Source organism: Bos indicus x Bos taurus, chromosome 5 (genome assembly GCF_003369695.1).
Source record: "Bos indicus x Bos taurus breed Angus x Brahman F1 hybrid chromosome 5, Bos_hybrid_MaternalHap_v2.0, whole genome shotgun sequence".
Classification (NCBI taxonomy): domain Eukaryota; kingdom Metazoa; phylum Chordata; class Mammalia; order Artiodactyla; family Bovidae; genus Bos; species Bos indicus x Bos taurus.
In genome coordinates, this window is record NC_040080.1 from 102,555,309 (window position 1) to 102,569,045 (window position 13,737).

The following is a 13,737-nucleotide window of genomic DNA, read 5'->3' on the forward strand; positions in this document are numbered from 1 at the left end:
CCTCAAGGACAGATTTCTGTCAGTATAGTTTATCCCTTAGGAATTAAGCTCCTGGTTTATGTTTGGAAAGCTCTCTCCTTTATTATAATTAACTGTCAAATTAACTTTCATTATGAATAATTTAACACAATTATTAACAAGTACTTTAGGAAGATTCTTAGAAAAATTAAACAATACCATGACTTTTAAAATAAAGCTTTTCCAACTTCCTTTTTGGCCTAAAACAAAATGATAATACAGTCTTAGAAACTAATCATTTAATTTTGAACTTTGGAACCAGTTAAAAAATTACACTCTGTATTAGTGTAAGAATGGCATATGAAACTAATTACTGTTGAATTATTTCCATTGATATTACTTTACATTTCCTTAATAATAAAGATAATGTATTTGAGGTCTGGTTCATAAAGTTTTGTGATATTTTAAAATGGTTTTCTCTCACAATATATAAAGAATTTTATGAAAGCACTTATCTTGTTTCTACACATTTGAGAAATACAATGGCTGAATTTTAGTTTCAAAAATTTTTTTGAACTTACAGATCAGCTGTTTTAGTATCATACTACTGCTACTGCTAAGTCACTTTAGTCGTGTCCCACTCTGTGCGATCCCATAGACAGTAGCCCACCAGGCTCCCCCGTCCCTGGGATTATCCAGGCAAGAACACTGGAGTGGGTTGCCATTTCCTTCTCCAATGCATGAAAGTGAAAAGTGAAAGTGAAGTCGCTCAGTAGTGTCCGACTCTTAGCGACCCCATGAACTACAGCCTACCAGGCTCCTCCATCCACGGGATTTTCCAGGCAAGAGTACTGGAGTGGGGTGCCATTGCCTTCTCCGAAAGCCTACAGCACCCGGTTATTCCCAGGTGGTCTCCCATCCAAGTACTAACCAGGCCCGACCCTGCTTAGCTTCCGAGATCAGACGAGATCGGGCGCGTTCAGAGTGGTGTGGCCGGAGACACATGAGTCTTCAAACTATGGATACATTGATGGAGCACAGACTTTCTAGACATCATTTATATGCTATACTGAAACATGTCATAAAGTGAAAAGTGGATGGGAACAGAGTGGAAGCCAGGAATCTGGACTCACTGTAAAATAACATACACCTCTGCGTGTTCCTTATGTGTGTGTGTGCTAAGTTGCTTCAGTCATGTCTGACTCCATGAGACCCTATAGTGCCTGGTGGGTTACCTCTGTCCATGGGATTCCCCAGGCCAAGAATACTGGAGTGAGTTGCTGTGCCCTTCTCCAGGGATCTTCCCAACCCAGGGATGGAACCCAAGTCTCTTTCATCTCCTGCTCATGCCACCTGCTGAGTCAGTTGGTTCCTTATGTATTTCCAGTAAATATCACAGAGGAAATTCCTCTGATTTATTTTACATCCATCTTTTAGTATCTAAAACAGTGCATGGTACAGAGAAAACACTGGCAACCATGCATATCTGGAAGATATTTCAGTGTTTGGCATTGTAGAATAGTACTTTTCTATGGCTAATTTGAAGTTCTCATTTTGTATAAGTTGAGCTCTTACAAAAGTCAGATATATGGAGTTGAAAAGAAAATAAAGGTTTTCTAAGTGAAATGGGGCATTAGCGGTGTTTATGTCTCTTTGCCCTGGGCAATCTTTGTATGTGGCTTTAACAGAAGGGAGCAATCAGTTGTATATTAGATTTTAAACTATCCTATTAGGCATCTACTTTGATTTCTGGGACATCAAGGGTGATACCAAGCCAAGGTGCTCTCCTTGTTGGGATTTATCTTTATTCTATAAAATGGCAAATATCAATGTGCTTCCTGTGGTGGATTCATGTCAATGTATGGCAAAACCAATACAATACTGTAAAGTAAAAAAAAAAAAAAAATGTGCTGCTTTTCTTTCCTTTCTTAAACTTCATGTGTCAATTCTAAAAAATCATTACTAAGCTGTATTTGCTACCTGAGTATGGTTTTTCAGAAACCTAGACAGAGAATCTAGAGATAAGTAGCAAGCAATTTCATTCTTTACTTCCCACTGAGCTTTCCCATTGCAGCTGAAATGCTATGTGACCTTTGAATCACCTAGTCACAGCAGGGTAACTTTAAAGGACATTTGACTGGAGTTAACATTAAGCCCTGGAACATTCAGGTTATTTCTGACATAAGACCAAATATATACAGTGTTATTGGCTGGGCAAAAAGTGATTTTTCTTCTCCCTTTGCCTTTTTTTTCCTCAGGTCAAATACAATTTACTCTTTGTTCAAAAGTACTATTTTGAACTAGAATTGCCTCAATTTATCCATTTTCCTCTGGAAATAAATTCTTTATTCCCATACCCGTAAGTTAGAACACTTTGTTATTTCTGTTAGATGTACTTGGCTTATATTTTATCCGATGGGATCTTTGAGGATGAGAAGCATGTGTCTCTTGGTTATTAGTATCCACAAGATCTGCTTTATATTCTGTTTCTTTTTAGGTACTTGTAAAACATCAGAAAGGAAATGGTTTGATTTTTATATCTCTGTATCTACATGAGTCTTGAATATCAATCTTTATTGCAAGAATGATATTTACATATTATTGTTATGAATAAAATCAACAACAACTAATAGTCCTGATCAATTTTTAATATGCCAAACACAAGCACTGTATTTGTGCACATGAATAGCCCAGGGAATCTTGTTAAAATGCAGATTTTGATTTCCTAAGTCTGGGCGAGATCTGAAAATCCGCATTTCAAACAGGTACCTAGGCGATATTCCTGTTGCTTGTCCAAGGACCACACAACAGGCATATGAAGTAGGTACTCATTTTTAGATGAGGAATTTGAAATTAAAGAGATGAAATAATTTGCCCAACATAATACAATAAGAGTTTGGCAGAGTTGGGACTCAAAATGATTTCAATTTGTTGCCGAAGCTCATCATTAATCAATAGTTCTAAGAGTTACTTGAGAGAAAATACTCATTTTTCTCTCCTCAGACTATTTTAGGGTTTATAAACTATAATATAAATGAATTAGTAGAGAAATAAAATGGAAGCTTGTATGTGTTCTTTTTATTCAACAATATCAAAAACAACAGAATGATCTCTGTTGTTTCCAAGGCAATCCATTTAATATCACAATAATCCAGGTCTATGCCCCAACCAGTAATGCTGAAGAAGCTGAACGGTTCTGTGAAGACCTACAAGACCTTCTAGAACTAACACCCCTAAAAGGTGTCATCTTCATTATAGGGTACTGGAATGCAAAAGTAGGAAGTCAAGAAACACCTGGAGTAACAGGCAAATTTGGCCTTGGACTACAAAATGAAGCAGGTCAAAGGCTAACAGAGTTTCGCCAAGAGAATGCACTGGTCACAGCAAACACCCTCTTCCAGCAACACAAGAGAAGACTCTACACATGGACATCACCAGATCGTCAATACTGAAATCAGATTGATTATATTCTTTGCAGCCAAAGATGAGAAGCTCTGTACAGTCAGCAAAAAAAATTACCAGGAACTGACTGTGGCTCAGATCATGAACTCCTTATTGCCACATTCAGACTTAAATTGAAGAAAGTAGGGAAAACCATTAGACCATTCTTGTGTGACCTAAATCAAATCCCTTATGATTATAAAGTGGAAGTGACAAATAGATTCAAGGGATTAGATCTGAAAGAGTGCCTGAAGAACTATGGATAGAGGTTCGTGACACTGTACAGGAGGCAGTGATCAAGACCATGCCCAAGAAAAAGCAATGCAAAAAGGCAAATGGTTGTCTGAGGAGGCCTTACAAATAGCTGAGAAAAGAAGAGAGCTAAAGGCAAAGGAGAAAAGGAAAGATATATCCATTTGAATGCAGAGTTCCAAAGAATAGCAAGGAGAGAAAAGATAGCCTTCCTCAATGACCAGTGCAAAGAAATAGAGGAAAACAATGGAATGGGAAAGACTAGAAATTGTGTCAAGAAAATTAGAGATACCAAGGGAACATTTCATGCAAAGATGAGCACAATAAAGGACAGAAATGGTACGGACCTAACAGAAGCAGAAGATATTAAATTGAGGTGGCAGGAATACACAGAAGAACTATACAACAAAGATCTTCATGACCCAGAAAATCACGATGGTGTGGTCCACTCACCTAGATCCAGACATCCTGGAATGCAAAGTCAAGTGAACCTTAGGAAGCATCACTACAAACAAAGCTAGTAGAGGTGATGGAATCCCAGTTGAGCTATTTCAAATCCTAAAAGATTATGCTGTGAAAGTGCTGCACTCAATATGCCAGCAAATTTGGAAAACTCAGCAGTGGCCACAAGACTGGAAAAGTTCAGTTTTCATTCCGATCCCAAAGAAAGGCAATGCCAAAGAATGCTCAAACTACCTCACAATTTCACTCATCTCACATGCTAGTAAAGTAATGCTCAAAATTCTCCAAGCCAGGCTTTAACAGTATGTGAACTGTGAACTTCCAGATGTTCCAGCTGGACTTAGAAAAAGTAGAGAAGCCAGAGATCAAACTGCCAAAATCTGTTGAATCATCGAAAAACCAAGACAATTCCAGAAAAACATCTACCATCTACTTTTGCTTTATTTACTGTGCCAAAACATTTGACTGTGTGGTTCACAACAAAGTATGGAAAATTCTGAAAGAGAGGGAAATACCAGAAAGCCTGACCAACCTCCTGAGAAATCTGTATGCATGTCAAGAAGCAACAGTTAGAACTGGACATGAAACAATAGACTGGTTCCAAATCGGGAAAACAGTACATCAGGGCTGTATATTGTCTTGCTTATTTAACTTATATGCAGAGTACATCATGAGAACACTGGGGTGGATGAAGCACAAGCTGGAATCAAGATTGCTGGGAGAAATATCAATAACCTCAGATACACAGATGATATCACCTTTATGGCAGAAAGTGAAGAACTAAAGAACCTCTTGATGAAAGTGAAAGAGGAGAGTGGAAAAAGTGGGTTAAAACTCAACATTCAGAAAAGTAAGATCGTGGCATCCGGACCCATCACTTCATGGCAAATAGATGGGGAAACAATGGAAACAGCGAGAGAATTTATTTTTTGCGGCTCTAAAACCACTGGAGATTGTCACTGCAGCTGTGATATTAAAAGACGCTTGCTCCTTGGAATAAAAGCTGTGACCAACCTAGACAGCATGGTAAAAAGCAGAGACATTACTTTACCAACAAAGTTCTGTCTAGTCAACGCTATGGTTTTTCTAGTAGCCATGTATGGATGTGAGAGTTGGATCATAAAGAAAGCTGAGTGCTGAAGAATTGATGCTCTTGAACTGTGGTGCTGGATAAGACTCTTGAGAGTCCCTTGAACTGCAAGGAGATCCAACCAGTCCATCCTAAAGGAGATCAGTCCTAAATTTTCATTGGAAGGACTGATGCTGAAGCTGAAACTCCAATACTTTGGTCACCTGATGCAAAGAACTCCTTGGAAAAGACCCTGATGCTGGGAAAGACTGAAGGCGTGAGGAGAGCGACAGAGGATGTGATGGTTGAATGGCATCACTGATATGAGTTTGAGTAGGCTCTGGGAGTTGGTGATGGACAGGGAAACCTGGTGTGCTGCAGTCCATATGGTTGCAAAGAGTCGGACACGACTGAGTGACTGAAATGAACTGATAGAATTTTCAAAACACATCCAACATTACTTTATTTGTCTGTTTATTTTATTGCATATCAGTAACAATTCAAAGACTAGAACTGATCTGCCAACCCCATTTTGAGTTGCATTTCTGTAAACCACTATGATATTGAGGAGATTTTTATATGTATTTGTCCACTCAATGGAAATGACAATGTTAGGTTGTTTTTTTTTTAATTAAAAATGTAGCTATTTGCATTTAAAACATGGTTTTGGATTTGATGTGAGGAAGGGAGAAACAGAGGAAAGAAGGAAAGGAGAAAAGAAGGAAGAAAGGGGGAAGAAAAGAAAGACCCAAGGAAAAAAATGAAAATAAAACTTAATTCTGCCTTTTATGATTTTAAAGTAAAATCTTACAGATGGGTCTTATGATATGACTTTTGCTTTAAAAAGCAAAGTGAATTGATCCTTTTGTTTCATACCCAGTTATTTAGAAAAAAGTATGTTTTTTTTTTTTTCTAAAAAGGATTGCTATTTACTTAATTCTATTGAATTTTAATTCCTTCTAGTTTTTCTGTTATTTTGTGTGGCATTAGACACCTAATCCTTGATTCTGAGTGTAAGGTCAAGCAGAGGTTACATCAATATTTTTTCTATCATTTCATAAGAAAAATAACACATTGTATGATTTATTGATTTTAAACATTCCTCCCTTCTTCAGTCATCTCAGTAGAAAATAGAAGATAAAGTACAAAACAGAAGGTAAACTTGTGAACACATTGTCCTGTGGATTTGTAGGTCAGCATGGAGAGTGTCTGGTCTTTCTCCTTTTATCTCATTCATCTGGAGCACTTAAACATCTTTTTTAGAAGAGAATCTGCAGCCTATTCCAATATTCTTTCCTGGAAAATCCCAAGGACAGAGGAGCCTGGTGGGCTACAGTCTGAAAGGACCTCAAAGAGTTGGACACGACTGAGCACCACCTCCAACACACACAGACACACACAGACACACACACACACACACACACACACACACACTGCCATAGTTTCACAAGTGTCTTACTCTAGAATCTTTTAAAGTCAATCTCTTTTAGAAAGAATGATTAGCTTAGTTCCTTTTTGGTGTTTAAACTTCTACTGAAAAGGTTTCAATGTTTTCAGTTGTGACTATCTACCTAGCACCTAGTATCCAATATTTTATCTTTGATACAGTATTAATACTTTTGTCTATCTGTAGAATGTATTCAAATTCCAAAGTTCAGCAGTTTAAGACTTCCTTTGCTTTTGATTTTTTCCCCATTATATTGAAATTAAACTAAAACTTGTTCTGAATATGTAGTAAGGAGCTCACGAGTTGTAAATCCCTAAAAGTTTGCAATAATATTGTCTAGGAAATAAAAATATATTGAGTAGCTAATTCCTGAGATTGTACCATGATATTGTAAGGGGATGTATATATTAGAATCCTGAAAAAAAAAAAAAGAGTTCTGCAAATTTTCCTGAAATCTTTCTTTTGGAGAGTCAACTTCACATTGGAAATGCAAACTGACCTGGCATGTGTATCGACTTTGTTGCTGGAAGCTTCATGGCCTTAAACAAATGACTTCCCTTCTTTAATTTTTTTTTTTTTTGTATTATTACCTATAAGATGGGATTAATATATCCAGTTTTTTTTGGGATTACATGAGATAGCATACGAAAAGAACATATCTTGTTTATGATGTTCATATAGTGTTTATTTCTTTCCTTTAAACTTTATTTTTGAGTGAGCATATTGATAGTTTTGTATTCATGAACAATACCTGCGAAATAATTTTATGCAGAATGAATACTGTTTTGTGATGAGATATCATATGTCTATGTCTCAATCAATATTTATTTCTATTCCTATTCCTACATTGATATCTATATCCAACTCTATTTTTTCACTCTGTATTAGTCTTCTATCTATATTTACCTTTTAACAGGGTTTGGAATCTAATCACCTGAATCAAGATATTGCTTTATTGCTCACCAGGTAGCTTTTGGTGCCATGGAGTTCCCTTGCTGTCTTGTTGATCACATCTCAACCTCTGGGGAGCCTTTGAAAGCTCGTCTCTCAGATCTTGTGCTCAGACTTTAGATGGCTGCTGCAATACACTGTACAGTGAAGTCTAAGTGCTTTGTGAGGGATTTCTGTGAATTTTCCTGCCTTGCTCTCAGTGTTCAGTGAACGGTTATAAACATAAGAAAGTGTTAACATAATTATTGTGGTGGAGTGCTGATGGCAGGAATGATCTTGATGTGTGCCACTGGAGCTGAAACTTGAAAGATAGAATTTGGCTTGATAGGGGTGGTAATAGGAAGACCTTATTCATATGCTTTAACATTTAGATCATTCACTTTACCTTATAACATCCCAAAGAATACTGATCCTTAGCTTGTGTACCTTTCTTTCACTTTTAAAATATGTTATAGTCAAAATTTTATTATCAGATATGTACTGTGTGTTAGTCACTTAGTCATGTCCGACTCTTTGTGGCCCCATAGACTATAAGCCCATGAGGCTTCTCTGTCCATGGGTTTTCTCAGGCAAGAATACTGGAGTGGGCTGCCATTTCCTTTTCCAGGAGATCTTCCCGACCCAGAGATTGAACCTGGGTCTCCCACATTGCAGGCAGATTCTTTACCATCTGAGCCACCAGGGAAGCCCCAGATATATACTATTTTATATGTTTCCTGACAAAATATATTTTTGTCTGACATGAAAAATTCACATTTCAATCGACATTTTCTTCTTCCTCATTGTGTGTTGTTAAGACTCACTAATATTATCACTGTATCTTGATAGAAATAGCATAAGGTGGCCTGGATATAATAATCACAGGTAACATTTAAAAGATGGTTACTGCATTTCAGAGGGTGGTGTAAATGCTTTATTGGAACAATCTCAACAAAAATTTTGATGTAAGAAATAATTTTATGGTCTTTTTATGGGCAAGAGAATTAAGACTGAGAAGGGTTTTATGACTTATGCAAGGTGACATGGACTAGCAACTGATGAAACCAGGGTCCTAACATGGTTTACTCGTCAGCAGTAAGACATATTCATCACTCAGTTCTACTACTTTTTGCCAGTGACAGTGAAAGTGAAGTCGCTCAGTCGTGTCCAACTCTTTGCGACCCCATGGCCTGTAGCCTACCAGCCTCCTCCATCCATGGGGTTTTCCAGGCAAGACTACTGGAGTGGGTTGCCATTTCCTTCTCCAGGGGATTTTCCTGACCCAGGGATTGAACCTCGATCTCCTGCATTGCAGGCAGATGCTTTACAGAAGCTTTTTGCCAGTCAGTTTCAGTTCAGTTGCTCAGTCGTGTCCTACTCTTTGCGACCCCATGAACCGCAGCATGCCAGGCCTCCCTGTCCATCACCAACTGCCAGAGTCCACCCAAACCCATGTCCATTGAGTCGGTGATGCCATCCAAACATCTCATCCTCTGTCGTCCCCTTCTTCTCCTGCCCTTAATCTTTGTCAGCATCAGGGTCTTTTCAAATGAGTCAGCTCTTTGCATCAAGTGGCCAAAGTATTGGAGCTTCAGCTTCAACATCAGTCCTTACAATGAACACCCAGGACTGATCTCCTTTAGGATGCACTGGTTGGATCCCTTGCAGTCCAGGTAACTCTCAAGAGTCTTCTCCAACACCACAGTCCAAAAGCATCAATTCTTCGGTGCTCAGATTTCTTTATAGTCCAACTCTCACATCCATACATGACTACTGGAAAAACCATAGCCTTAGGAGGAAATAAAATCAGCAAGTCACCTGTGGACTATCTTTCCTGTGATCTTATAATAAAAATAGCACTGCTGATAGAAAATGAAAGACTATCCTAAGTACGAGCCCCTGCTATCACCTTGAATATTACACATTGTTATTGCTTGCTAAGTATTTATATGGTGTCTGATAAAATGTTGTTTAACTTCTCTCACTTTCTATTGCTCTTAACATATCTGCTTGACACCAGCTAATCTATTTTTATCAGCATTTCTGTACTTTTGTACAGTATTTCTGTACTTTTTCTTTCACTGTGAAAGAGAATTCAGAGTTCAATACCTCAACCTTATTTTTTTCAAAATATTCAACATATTAAATGAATTGGTTAAAAATAAAATGATTCCTCAAATAAGATTATTAAAGTATTTTTCATTAATGTATACACATCAGTTTTACTTACTGAATGTTCAGGGTAAGTTTAAGAAAAGTAAATGGCCATCAGTAATATTTGTATGTACATATGTATTATTTAGGGCTTTCCTTGTAGCTCAGTGATAAAGATTCTGCCTGCTAGTTGCAGGAGATGTGGGTTTGATTTTTGGGTCAGAAAGAACCCTCAGAGAAGGAAATGTAAACCCACTCCAGTATTCTCGCCTGGAACACCCATGGACAGAGGAGCCTGGTGGGCTACAGTCCATGGGGTTGCAAAGAGTTGCACGTGATTTAGCCGCTAAGCATGCATGCACAAGCACATAGTATTTATATTTCTATTTATACATATGCAAGTATTTATATTTTATGCTTTCCCGAGTTATGTGTTGAAATAGTTAATCATAGAAAAATACCCGAGGAAAAGAAACTGTTTTGATTGTATTTTGTATGACCTTTATTAACTTGTTGATTTTTATAGGGTGCCATGTGTGTCTCCCTGAAGGTTTTGCTTAATGCAAGGTTTTAAATACTAAACACGTATTTAAGTCAGAGTTATTTTTTAAAATGTAAATCAGATTATGTCATTTTCAACATTTTAATAGTTTTTCATCATGTTTACTATTAAATCCAGAGTCTTCACCATAACCTACAAGGTCTTATATCAGTTGGATTTTTTTACCTTATTTCTGACTGCTTTTATCCTGACTTACTCTGTTCTAGGCAAGTGGTGTACTCCTTGCTCCTTAAACATTGTAAGAGTCAACATCAATAAATTGTAGGTTTTCTTCCTTTGTTATGAAATACTTGTCTCCCAGATAATCACATGTTTTGCATTCTTTCTTCTGGCCTCTGCTCAAATATCATCTTCTCTGTGGGGCCATTTATGATTACACTATCTGAAGTAATACACCATTTTACTCTCTGTGTTTTCATACTGCTTTTCCAGTGCAGGGCCCCTCTTCTTGCTAGAAATCTTAGCTCTCTGGAACTTTCTTGTCTCACTCCACTATAAAAGCAAAATTCCCTGTACGTAAGGGGAGTCTAGTCTTTGACTGGGGAGAGTTCTCAGGTTCATTTCCAGTTATTGCCCAAAGATTAGTGCTTTCTGCCTAAGTCCTTCTTCCCAGATGGTATGGGGAGCTGAAGGAAATAATATAATGTGTTAGAAATACAAAAGAAGTTTTTTTTCTTTTTTATTGAGGTGAGAATGCCTACACATTAACAGCACAGAGGAGAATGTAGGAACAGAAGTTCAAGAAACCCTACCAAAGCTCAGAGATAAAAACAGTGACAATAACAAAGAGTAACAAGAGTAGCTGCTGCTGCTGCTGCTAAGTTGCTTCAGTCGTGTCCGACTCTGTGCGACCCCATAGACAGCAGCCCACCAGGCTCCCCCGTCCCTGGGATTCTCCAGGTAAGAACACTGGAGTGGGTTGCCATTTCCTTCTCCAATGCATGAAAGTGAAAAGTGAAAGTGAAGTTGCTCAGTCGTGTCCGACTCTTAGAGACCTCATGGACTGCAGCCTACCAGACTCCTCCATCCATGGGACTTTCCAGGCAAGAGTACTGGAGTGGGGTGCATTGCCTACTCTGAACAAGAGTAGAGTAGATATCAAAACAAGAGTAGAGTGATATAAATAGAAAAACTAGATAGGTAATCGTGAGAACAGAAGATTGACAAGTTTATGGAGTGGAGCCTGGGGCAAATACCTAGGAGATTCATATTAGTTTGCTGACTTATGTAGGTATTGATAGCTCAGACAGTAAAGCATCTGTCTACAATGTGGGAGACCGGGGTTTGATCCCTGGGTCGGGAAGATCCCCTGGAGAAGGAAATGGCAATCCACTCCAGTACTATTTCCTGGAAAATCCCATGGACAGAGGAGCCTGGTAGGCTACACTCCTTGGGGTCGCAAAGAGTCAGACACGACTGAGCGACTTCACTTTCCTTATAGGTATTGGTTAAGAGGTGATAGACCTCAAGACAAAAAGTGCTAGGAATTTGTACACTATGTACAGTGTTAGGTGTTTGAAATATTTTCCTTATAACGATGTATGTTCTATAGAGAAAGGAAGCATAACAGGAAATCATGCCCAATTCCCTTTGATTTCAGTGCTTATGGACATGATATTATACTTCATTGGTGAGGTGTGACTTGAGTTTAGGTTTGAGTGTTGGGTAATAGTTATAAGCAAAGGTGGGTAGTGAGATGGGAGGAGACGTACACAGGACTGAGATAGAATGTCAATTAAGGGCTGAAAGGGAGGAACTTGGGGGCCATGTTAGAGGAATAAAATGGGATTTTTAAATTCCCCTTTATTAACACCAGATTCAATTTGGCATGTGCAAAATTATGCAAAAAATCTTGACTATATTTTGCCTGTATTCTAGAGCATATGTAAAATTTGATAATATCTGAAACAAAACTTGAATATCAACTTCTGTAGGTTACCGAATTTTAAGAGGGAAAAAGTCTTAAGGTTTTTCTGACTCTAATCTCCAATTCAATAAGCACTTGGATGTAGCTTATTTGAACAAACATTTATTGAATTCCTATGTGATAGAAAGTATGTTCAAAGATGGAGATGTGAAGATAAATAAGATAGTCCCTCCAGGGACCTTGAGTAGTGGGAGAGACAGATTGGTAGATAATTAAAATGCAGCCTTCTGCATGTACTGTTAAAAGTAGGTTCTCTCCAAAAATAAACTCAAAATGGATTAAAGATCTAAACGTAAGACCAGAAACTATAAAACTCCTAGAGGAGAACATAGGCAAAACACTCTCCGACATACATCACAGCAGGATCCTCTATGACCCACCTCCCAGAATATTGGAAATAAAAGCAAAAATAAACAAATGGGACCTAATTAACCTTAAAAGCTTCTGCACATCAAAGGAAACTATTAGCAAGGTTAAAAGACAGCTTTCAGAATGGGAGAAAATAATAGCAAATGAAGCAACCAACAAACAACTAATCTCAAAAATATACAAGCAACTCCTACGGTTCTCTCCAATATTGATATTTCCTTACAACTGCAATTCTTCAAACCAAAAAGGAATTGTTTAATTGTTAAGGAGAAGAACCCCTGATTTCTAGATTTTAGTGTTTGTATTTATTTTGTTTGAACAAAATTATACCTTTTTTGGGTCTACATTACATGTAACTTTAGACTTTAAAAATGATTTATAAATACTAAGGAATAACTTGAACTGGGCACTGACTGTATTTTTAAGTCAAAGAGAAATAAAGACAATCGTAATAGAATATGCTATTGAATATAAATAAGGATTCCTTTGTCTGAATTCATTTTTTTTGCCTTATGTCATTGTATCCCAAGTTTTCACTGCACTGCTCTCAGTTTCATGAACTTTCTTTCATGTATCTCTTGGAAGCACAGTGATTTATTCTTTGTTGCTGTCCCCGGTTGATGTCAGGGTGTTTGCCTGCCATCGCATGTGTGTTTGAGTGGCATAAAATGAACAACTGGCTCCAGATATAAGTATCCTCCAGGTCAGTGTTCCCAAGTGGCATCAAGGGCAGAAAAACCAACAGTAGTTTGATTCTTTGGAAGATTTTATGTAACATTTTAGAGCAGCCAATATCTTTAAAAAACTCTCTATTGAGTAAATGAATATTTTTACATACAAGTAGGAATTTGAACATAAGAATGACAACAAAAACCAGAACCCGTGATTCTATAATAATAATTTTTATTTTGTGTGTGATAAAGTAGCTGTAGTGATAATAGGAATGGAATGCCAAGTCACTTAGTTGCTTGACAGGCGTATATATTGAAGTCAATGGGCATAGGATACGGATATAAGCGTGGCTAATATTCTGTAGGAGGAACCACAAAATAGATTTTATAATTTCTGTCACTAAGGGCTTTATCTTCATATCTAGACAAACTCTCAGAGAATAGGAAGTCAGGGTTAATCCTTACTTGTCACATTTACTGCTATACTTGGCTACA

The 13,737-nt window shown here is 37.6% G+C and overlaps 1 non-coding gene across 1 annotated transcript; it reads right to left on the bottom strand.

Moving 5' to 3' along the window:
- Positions 1 to 839: 839 nt before the first annotated feature.
- LOC113893812 lies at positions 840 to 959 on the bottom strand. The gene has a single exon (XR_003511343.1). It is a non-coding gene; the product is annotated as a 5S ribosomal RNA (ribosomal RNA).
- Between the last annotated feature and the right edge of the window lie 12,778 nt (positions 960 to 13,737).